Genomic DNA, 10263 nt, shown 5'->3' with positions numbered 1-10263 from the left:
GCATTCCTTAACTTGAAGGGTTGTATTTAATTGTCTCAAATTGAAATTGTTGCCTACTAGACGCGGGACTAGTAGAAAACAATGTAACGTTTCATAAAATAATTTCAAAATTTATGATTAAATCTTGTAGAGTGACCTTTTATAAAATACTTAATCAATTTTCTTCAATTCTATCAAATACTTAGTCAATTTTGTTCAATTCTATCAATACTGTTGCGGTGGCAACAAATTGTTCGGTGGATTTTTATTGTTAAAATTTAATTGGTAACTTACATCTTTTTGATTCGCAATGTACATCCTCATATATTTTTCTAGATGGTTTATTAAGACATCTATACAAGTCACATGATTAAATAAGTCATGAGATCTCTCTAAAAAAAAACTATGTCATGTGATCAGATATAAATACATGTGCTTATTGAATCTCAATTTACATAGTAAACTGAAGAAACTTTTTTTATAAGTTAATTTAGAAATATATTGAGTGGAGTTGTGATGTACCTTTGTGTTAGAACTCCTTTCCCTTTCCCTTATGTGTGTGTATGTGTGTGTGTGTTGTTTCTAAAAAAAAAGTAATTGTCCCACATTGCTTAAGAGAGTTTGTTGTGTGTAGTATAACTTGCCTTACCCTTCCTTAAAAGTTACCATAGCTTTTGAGTGGAGTTTTGGTGTGTCTTTGTGTTAAAACTCATTTCCCTCTCTTTTGTGTGTGTGTGTGTGTGTGTGTGTGTGTGTGTTTGTTTCTTAAAAAAAAAATAATAATAATAATAATAATGACTTCTACTAATATATATATACACACACACACACACACACACAAAAGTGTATACCTAATTAATTAGGTGTCAATTTAGACCTCCAAATTTAATTATGGTTGAGTTAATTTATGCTAATTAAGTATTAGTTAATTAACCATGCATGCTACTACCAACTTATATGGATAAAAATAATTGAGCAAGAAAATTAATGTAAATAACAGAAAATAAAGATGATGTAAACCAAAGATAACACTTGATGTGTTATTGAAAAGGAAAATCGAGAGTTGGAGCTAAAAAAAAAAAAAAAAAAAAAATTGTTTGCTTTGATTTGATTAGTTTTATGAGAAAGATTGTGTTTAGTCGTTATTTTGATTGTGTCTCCCTCTTGAGTTTGGAGAGGTTTGAGAGAGAAAGAAGGTGAGTTGATTTGTAGCCGTTGAGATAAAGTTGAATATTTTAATCGGTTGTGTTAATTTTTTATTCTATTTTATTCTTTTGCTAATGAACAATAGCACTTCAAGCTAAGATAGTGTTTGTTAATTAGCAACAAAACTTTATGCATTTTAAAGAGGCAGTTGGAGCATCATTTTATGGTTAGCCTATCTAAAATAGAGAGGATTTCATGTTTGCCGATGTTGTTAGAAATGCTCTAACTCACTTTAATAAGTTTGAAAAGAATTGACTTGGCAAGAAAATGCCTAAATCTCCTACTACAAACTAGATTGAATTGAACTAAAGTCGAACTTGAAGTAGAAGTCATGAGAATATGTGTAAAGGTCTCTAACAGTATCATTTGACCCAAATACATAACACATTTTCTTGACAAGGGTAAAACTAAAAGCCATCCTGCAAATCAAAAAAGGTGTATGGCTAAACCGACCTTATAAAACCCTTCGATTCCCAAGAATAGCCAAATGACCCAAAATTACTAAAATGCTTAGGGCTGTAAACGAGCCAAGTTTTACCGAGTAGTGCATGTTTGAGCTTGGCTTGTCAGTAAAAATCAAATGCTCTAGCTTGGCTTGAGCTCGTGGGAAAACCAAAAATCTTGAGCTCGGCTTGGCTTGGCTCGATAAATCAGTCAAGTTAAGCTCGAGTTTAATATCAAGCTCAAACTTGAGCTCAAGTCAAGTTTTTTTGCTTGGAATCTAACAAAATTGCATTATCAAGTGCGCAAATCTGCTCAAATCTCCAACAATCAAATAAAGAAAAATAAGAAAATAATATACTCATTTGTTCATGCTTCTAATTCCACCTGTGATTAGCAATTGCTCAAATTAAAGTTTTACATAATTAAATCTATCTATTCATACTTTCTCATCTATAGCTTGAATACTTGTTCAAAATACAATTTTTAAATCCACATTTGTCATCTGTGCAACTATAATCTTCAAACAAAATAAAGACCCTCTTGACATGATATTTCAAAAGCAACCATTTCACCATATGCTAAGTTATCGTATACTAAACACCATGCCATTAACAAAAAGAATATTTAGTTTTTTTTAAAAACAAAAGACTAACTATCCTTCACAAATCTAGGAATATATTCCTCCAAAAGTCCTTTAATATGCACCAGATCAGAAAACCAACAACTTGCATACAAAACAACCAAAAATAATAAAAAGACATTAGAAATCATAGGATTAGATGATAATTATAGTCAATATTTAGTATATTAAGAGAATATCATCTTTACATTATTATTGTAAGAAGATGAACTTGCCTACAATCAACAATTATCAATATTGACCATATCAACATAACATGTTCTTTGCAAATATAAGAAAATCATAGATATAAAAGAGCATTATCAAATAACAAAGCACATACCAATTATACCCTCTTGCAAACACAAAAACCTATCATCCACAACAAAAAAAATCCTTCAACTCATTATCCTTCCAACTGCATGTAAAAGAAAATATAAGCTTTCAAGAACATTATAAAAAAAAGAACTATAAAAAAAAAATTTAATGAAAAGAAACACACACACTAAACAATACAATTAAGATAGCATCATTTTGGAAAAGGTATGGCTATCTCCGTGATGCTAGTAGACCTCGGTTCAACCTACAAAAAAAAAAAAAAAAATAATTAGAAGCTTTAGATTCTATGTCATTGTTACAATATAAAAAAATTAAAATAAATTAAGTTATGTTTCAAAAAAGATTTAATAAATGTGATGAACACTTACTTTTGATTGTTTTTTAGTTTTGTAAAGAGGTCAAACCCAATCACATCCACAAAGTAAAGCTTGTACAGTTGTTGTTGATAAAGAAGCTCAATACACATCAATTACTCTAACTTTTGTAGAGAATGTAGCTTCTGAAGATACTGTGGTGATGGGGATGGAAAGTATGTCAGATGCCATCTTTGAGAGAATACGAAATTTTAGGTTGTTAGCCTTCCACCACTTTAAAGCATCAAAATCTAAGTTTGAATCATCAGCGCATAAAAAAACACCTTCTTCCAAGTACACATCCAAATTTGATTTTGTTGGTTGTATGTTATCAACATTTCTAACAAATTGATCAAACTCCATTCTACCTCTAGTTTTAAACTTTGAATTATTGCCACCAACACTACTACTACCTTCAGTGGATTTAGATGCACTTTGTCCAACATAGCTTGAAGTATAGTCCACAACATATTCATTATAAAGTTCATATAAGGAATCATGAACACAATCAATGTTTCTAGCTACTTCAAACTCTTGATAAATCTTTGGAAAAGAAAAGTTTATCAAAGTCATTTTGACCGAGGATCTAACATAGCAGCTATGGCCATTACAAAGTTGCATTCACCCTAATATTTGTCAAACTTTAACTTCATCTTACATGCCATAGCTCTAATGTAATCATTTTCATCAAGTAACTTCTCATTTAAAACTTCTTTTATCTTCCAAACCTCAGGAAGGAATATATTTGCAGTTGGATATTCACTTCCTAATATGACATTTGTGACTTATTCAAAAACTAATAAAAAATTGCACACATGTTCTGTCCTGTCTCAATCTTCCTCTCTTCCTCACTAGGCAGCCAATTATACCCTGCATCTCTATCTTTTCACCTAGGGAACACCTATCTAAACTCCAAGGCATCAGCCAACATTGCATATGCTGCACTCCAACATGTGGTAAAATCTAAGATCAACTTCTTGGAAGGTGATTTCAATTGCTTTGCAATCTCACCAAACTTTATAAAACGAGCTTCTAATGCAATTAGATACTTCACACTTTCACTGACATTTTCAATCATCGTTTCAATCTCACTCAACCCATCTTGTACCAACAAATTAACGATATGTGCAGAACAACATACATGAAAGATCTTGCCATCCAACATGAGCTTCCTTTTTATAACATCTTTCAAAATTCTTATAACTGCATTAGTGTAATTAGCATTGTCCAAGGTTATTTTACGCACCTTGTTTTCAAGCCCCTAATCAAGCAAAAACTTAAAGATAGCATTAGAAATTACAACTCCGGAATGTGGAGGTGGTACATCACAAAACTTTATAATTCACATTTGTAATTTCCAACTAGAGTCAACAAAATGACAGGTAAGACACATATACCTAACTTTTCATCCAGATTTCCAAAACTTTGCAGTAAGGCTAACTCTATTGAAACTACCAAGCATAGACTTCTCTAAAGTTGTAATTTACAACTATGTGTTTTGTTGGCTTTAATTCCATGCCAAAATTTGATGGTAATTTTATTCAATCTTTTATACCCTATATTTATTGTGGGATTTAATTGTAAGGGTTGTGTGATAGAGAGAGAGTGTGTGAAGACTCAAGCAATTGAAGACAGAAGAGTTTTCGTGGGTAGCTCGTGACTAAGCATCTCGCGAAATGATGCATGTGCCCTGCACATGACTGGAATGCAAAGAGTTAGGACAGATGGCGATAGCTATGTTTCGCGAGTAGCTCACGAGTAAGGCCTTCCCACGAGACACTTGCGAAACATTCTATTTTGCCAGACTGTGCTATCTGATACACACTATCTGTACCCACATTATATATACCCACATTACCCACAAATGTTGAGTAGTACTTCTGAGAGAAAACCTTGGCCACAAACCTTGAGAGTTAGAGATTGTTATAACCACATTTCTCTACATAATTGCTTGTGGATTTTCCTCAACTCCTACCTCTCCATTTCCATACCATTGAGAGGTTGATAACCCAAATACTTACCACACCCTTTTAGAGTGTCAAGTGAGATTTTGGTGCTGCTGGGAAGTATTGGAAGAAGCCAAGTTTTGGCGGATGCAATCGGGCGTATTGCGGGATCCGGAGAGCTAGACAAGACACGATTCTGAGAAGTCTTGTTGGAATAGGAGCTTGGAGGGCTTAGGTACATCGGGTAGATTAGGCTTGGAGGGTCTCTTGCTAACCCATGTATCCTAACTAATTGTCTAGTGGATCGATTACTGCTTGGAGGGCGGCAGAGAGGTTTTTCGCCGAGTTTTTCGGTTTCCTCTTCGATAACACATCGACATGTTATCTTGTGTTTGCATTCTTCTTCCCTACTCTTTTACCTTTCATTTACTGTTGTTTTATAATGTTTATGGGTTAGAGTAGCTTGTTTGTTTATCCGCTCGCATTTACTCTATTTCGCACTTAGTATCAAGTTAGAGTATAATCAATCAAGCCGTAATTTTAATTTGGGGGTCTAAACAGCTCTTGTGTTTTCAACACATTTTAGAGCATTCAACTTCAATTTTTTCTTATCCAACTCAAAAGTAGAAATGCAATCATTCCTTGCAGTATTGTGTGAAATTTTCTTGTAATATGGAGCAGCAGTTTTCATAAAAACATTAAAAACCTCATGCTCCATCATATTAAAAGGGTATTCATGCACAAGGATCATATGTGAAGTCTTTTCCTTGACCTTGGCATGGTCATACTTAAAGTTTGCTAGTGCCACCTCACTTTCCACTCCACCTTCATTTACAACTAACTGTTTTTGCTTCTTATCAGCTAGTTTACGACTTAGACAACATTTCAAGTGCCTATGGTATTGTGTTGTTGCGCCATTATTACTATAGGCAAGTCTTTTAAGGCAATGAATACATTGAACCTTTTTTGTTCCATCAAGAAGAATAATTTCATTAAAGTCATTCCAAATCACAGAAGTTCTCTTCCTTTTCTTTTGTTGAAATGGATTTTCTTCAAGTGTGGCATCATTATTTTTTATAGATTCACTACAAGAAAAACGGGCTACTGCGGCGGGCCAGAAGCGCCGCTAAAGCCCAAAAAAGCGCCGCAAAAGGTACATTCGACCTATAGCGGCGGGTGCTATTGCGGCGGGCTGTCCCGCCAGTGTTGCAGTGCCGCTATAGGTCAATTGCAGCGGTCACAAAAAGCGCCGCTATATACATACCTTTTAGCGGCGGGTGAAGGTTTATTGCGGCGGGCATAAAACCGCCGCCATACGTGTTTAGAATTCGTTGAATTGACTTTTAGCGGCAGGTCATGCACGCCGCTATTGGTGTCTACCTTTAGCGGCGGGCATGACCCGCCGCTATAGGCAATCAATCAAAACAGACTAATTGTACTTTTTTTTTTTTTTTTTTCCTATTGGGTTTTAAGTGGTTTAAAACCACTGTTTGCTAATAAATAAATGGTTCATAGGACTATTACAAAGACCCTGTAATAGTTTTAGCTCTACTAACACAATGCCACAAATGTAACTAATTAACAACACCACAAATGTCTTGAAATTAACATAATATTAACATAGAAATATATTATCAAATATATAACATTGTCTATAACCATCATTAAAGTTCCAAGCTAATACCACAATCAAAGTTCTAAAGTATTTAAACAAATCCTTCAACACTTCCAAAAAATGCACTTGTTCAAATGTTGTTCTTTGTACACAAAAAGTCATCAAACACCAACATAAAACTTATAAGCAGCTTGGTTGATGGGATGCAGTTGATGATTTTTGGAGAGCTGGAGATTGTTGGACCGGATGAACATCCTACATACAAATCAAGATTACTCAATAAGTGCATATAAATGGATCGAATAGAATGACAAGAAAAGCTTAGAGATTTAGGATTTTTCATCTTGGTCATTCAATAAGTGCATACAAACCAAGATTACTAAATAATGTGAGAATAGTTATTTATGAGAAACAGAGCAAATCTTCCATAGTAAAGTCATAGCCTTAAAATGTATCATATACATTTTAATAAAGTAAATACAATGATGTTATCATTTAAAGGTAACAAACATCATTGCATTACTATACTCAATAAAAGTTCACTAACATAAGAAATGGTATTATCTAGTAATATATGGAAATTTTTTTAATCTATAATTTGCTGCAATTTCAAAATAAGGCCGGTAGAAAGCATTAGGTGATTTTTATATACGGGTTCCTTCTTCATTTTGAGTTTATGCTCTATTCACCTTAAGAAACAAGAAATATGCAATAAGGTTCAAGTTGAAACCACTATATCAAAAGGTGAAGGCCAAAAGCTTAAGGCTGGAAAGGTGTGACATATGAACCCAAGACTAAGAGAGGGTATGAGACTCTGTGTAGGCAAAAATTATATATGACTAATTTAATTCACACAACTATGGGCATACATATCAGCTCAATTGGATAAAATGTTCAGCATTAGATACTTCATTAAAACATAGTTGGAAACCATAAACAATTCTTTACCTTGATCGAATTTGCAACCACACCAAATATCCATACCATTAAATACAAAGCTGAAACCAAACTCTAAGTAATATTTCCCACTTCCACATAACTTAAAGACAATGATACTCAAAACCAAAAGAAACTTCCCACAACATTGGTTCTCACCTGAAAAAATATAGAACAGAAAAAAGCCATTTGTTGGAGTAGCACAAAGCAAAGGTTGTGATGTTCATAGTGACCCTTAGATATCCTGCACTCAATTAAGCATAAAATCATTCAACCAATACACAGATGTCATAAAAAGAAGGCCTAAATACATTGTTGGTCCCCCAAACTTTAGCTCACGGGCAATTTGAGCCCTTGAAGTTTAAAGAGATTGCTTTTAGTCCCTAACAAAATTAAAGTGGTCACTTTTAGACCCTAAAAAACTTAAAATGATCGATTTTAGTCCCTGACAGACTTAAAGTGATCATGTCTAGTCCCTAATGAGTGATGAGGTGTCAATTTTTAGTTTGGCCATGTCATCTAAGGAACTAAAGTGACCTATTTAAACATAGAAGATGCTCATGAGCTAAACCTTAGGGACCAGTCTTTAAGAAAAATAATTGTATTAGAACATAATGAATTCAACTGATTCACACTTTTGTTGCACCAATCAAACGGAGGAAAAATGATAGAGAAAAGCGATAAAAGAATAAACCACAAGTAAGGAAAAAACATTGTCTCAAATCAATTGAACTCTGTAAAGCCACTCAAATATATTCAGTATCCAAAGACTCCTAATTTAAACCCAAATGATGCATAAGTTCATCATACAAACCCCAATAACTCCTTCGTGTATAGCCAAAACGACAGACAATTAACAGAACGGTTTATTAATCAAAACACAACATAAATATAGTTATTTAATATACCAAGGCCAAAAAAAAATGGCCTAAACCGAATAAGGCATCAAGCTTAAATAGCTACAAGTCAAAAGAGGTACTCTATTCATAAGCTCGTGTGTGTGTGTGTGTGTGTGTGTGTGTGTGTATATGCTACAAAGGAAAAAAAAATAGTAAAAGTGTTGTGGGAAGTACCTTGAGATGTTGCCATTTCAACATATTCCATGCTAACTAGACCCTTCTCTATAGCATCCTTCTGCCCCTAATTTTTTACAAAAAAGAAAAGAAAAAAAGAAACAAAATCTTAAAAACCAATAACAGAAAATAAGTGCAACAACCATTCACTTCACCAAATCCAAACCCTAATTTCACAAAAATCATAAATAAAAAAATTAAATAAAGAATTTACATGTTACAACAAAAAATCCAAACCCATATTTCACAAAAATCAAAACTGAAAATTAAATAACCTAAATGTTAAATACACAAATCCAAACGCAATTTTCACAATAATCAAAACAAAAAATCAAATAAATAACTTACCAAGCAAATATCAAAATGGGTATGGGTATGGTGAGGAAAAAGGAATGGGTATGGGGGTGGCAGAGGGCAGCGGAGAGATCGAGGAAGAGAGGAGTGACGGGTTGTGGTGCTCGGTGTCGGCACTGGGTTGGGCTGGGATCGGCGGCACTGGGTGCCAGAAGCTGTATGTGTGTGTGTGTGAGAGAGAGAGAGAGAGAGAGAGAGAGGCCGTGTGAGATACAGAGAAAATGAGATAGAGTTCTATGTAGTGGGAAATGAAATATTTGTTTAGTGGGAAATGAAAAATTTTAAGTGGGAAATGAAAGTTTCTTCCTCTTCTTTTGGTTTCGGTCTACTACCTGACTACCTCTTCTTCTTTATTTGTGTGTCCTTAGCTGTCCTCCACTTGTTTCTTTTTTTTTTTTTGATGGGAAGATGCATATCATTCAACAGAAACGAAAATACAACAAGGAAAAAGAGCTGCAAAAGCAGTTACATTCCACACTCTTCACTAATAATATGCTCAACAAAGCTTGGAGAGACACCTTTCCAAACCTGAGAGATTCCTGTCATCCTAGCTGCTTTTGCAAGATCATGGGCTGCCCTGTTGCCTTCCCGTTTCTGATGCTGGAAAGTACACCAAGAGAAAGAAGAAGCAAGATCCTTGATGTTCTGCATAATGTGCCCGATCTCACCACCCACATTGCCCTCATTAATTGCTTGAATAATTGAGAGAGCATCTGATTCAAATATGACTTTGGAGAGGCCCAGCTCTAAGGCTAACATAACACCATCTTGTAAAGCCAAGGCTTCAGAGATGTCAGCTGGGAATGGCAAAGAAAGGACCCGGCAAGAAGCTGCAATAGAGCTGCCTTGGCTGTCACGGATTATGGCCCCAGTGCTAGATGGTCTGCCATCATCCGAAGCAGCACCATCCACATTTATTTTTGTGAAACCCGCAGGAGGGGGCCTCCAATTGATCAAGGGAGAAACCAGGGGCAGATTAGAAAAAGAGCAAGCATTTGGTATTTGGAATTAAACTTGAACTGAAGAATATTTTCCCAACATCAACGATCCTTAAATCCGAACCCATCTTCCAAGCTGATCTCAAGGTACTTTTTAAAGCTCTCATATTTTGGTGCCGATCTGCAAGAAGCCGACCAAACAAACTCAGAGCACACTCCTCTAATAGATCTGATCTGCCAGTGGTTGAGATTGAGATACTTTCTTCTTCTTCTTTGGTGAGCTGGAGGTGCTGAAAACCATTGATGATTGATTGATCCATATCCATGGAGGTAATCTAGCCCCCTGGGCTTAGGAAACCCAGCGAAGACCCTTAACAGAGCAGGGAGAGCAGACTCGTGCAAAGCGAGAAGAAGACACTCGTGCGTGCGAGAGAGAACAGACTCCTACGGAGGGAGAGAAA

The 10263-nt window shown here is 35.0% G+C and overlaps 2 long non-coding RNA genes across 2 annotated transcripts; both read right to left on the bottom strand.

Moving 5' to 3' along the window:
* Positions 1-2517: 2517 nt before the first annotated feature.
* Positions 2518-4665, bottom strand: LOC136066916 (uncharacterized). The gene is made up of 3 exons (XR_010628445.1): positions 2956-4665; positions 2765-2831; positions 2518-2666 (listed from the first exon to the last, which is right to left on the bottom strand). It is a non-coding gene; the product is annotated as an uncharacterized LOC136066916 (long non-coding RNA).
* A 1815-nt stretch (positions 4666-6480) lies between these two features.
* On the bottom strand, positions 6481-9218 carry LOC112032116 (uncharacterized). Its single transcript, XR_002885051.2, has 4 exons — positions 8859-9218; positions 8511-8577; positions 7597-7681; positions 6481-6756 (listed from the first exon to the last, which is right to left on the bottom strand). It is a non-coding gene; the product is annotated as an uncharacterized LOC112032116 (long non-coding RNA).
* Positions 9219-10263: the final 1045 nt, after the last annotated feature.

This window comes from Quercus suber, unplaced genomic scaffold (assembly GCF_002906115.3).
Source record: "Quercus suber isolate HL8 unplaced genomic scaffold, Cork oak 2.0 scaffold_51, whole genome shotgun sequence".
In the NCBI taxonomy this organism is placed as follows: domain Eukaryota; kingdom Viridiplantae; phylum Streptophyta; class Magnoliopsida; order Fagales; family Fagaceae; genus Quercus; species Quercus suber.
Note: the sequence above shows the minus strand (reverse complement) of the source record. Positions and strands in the feature narration are given on the sequence as shown.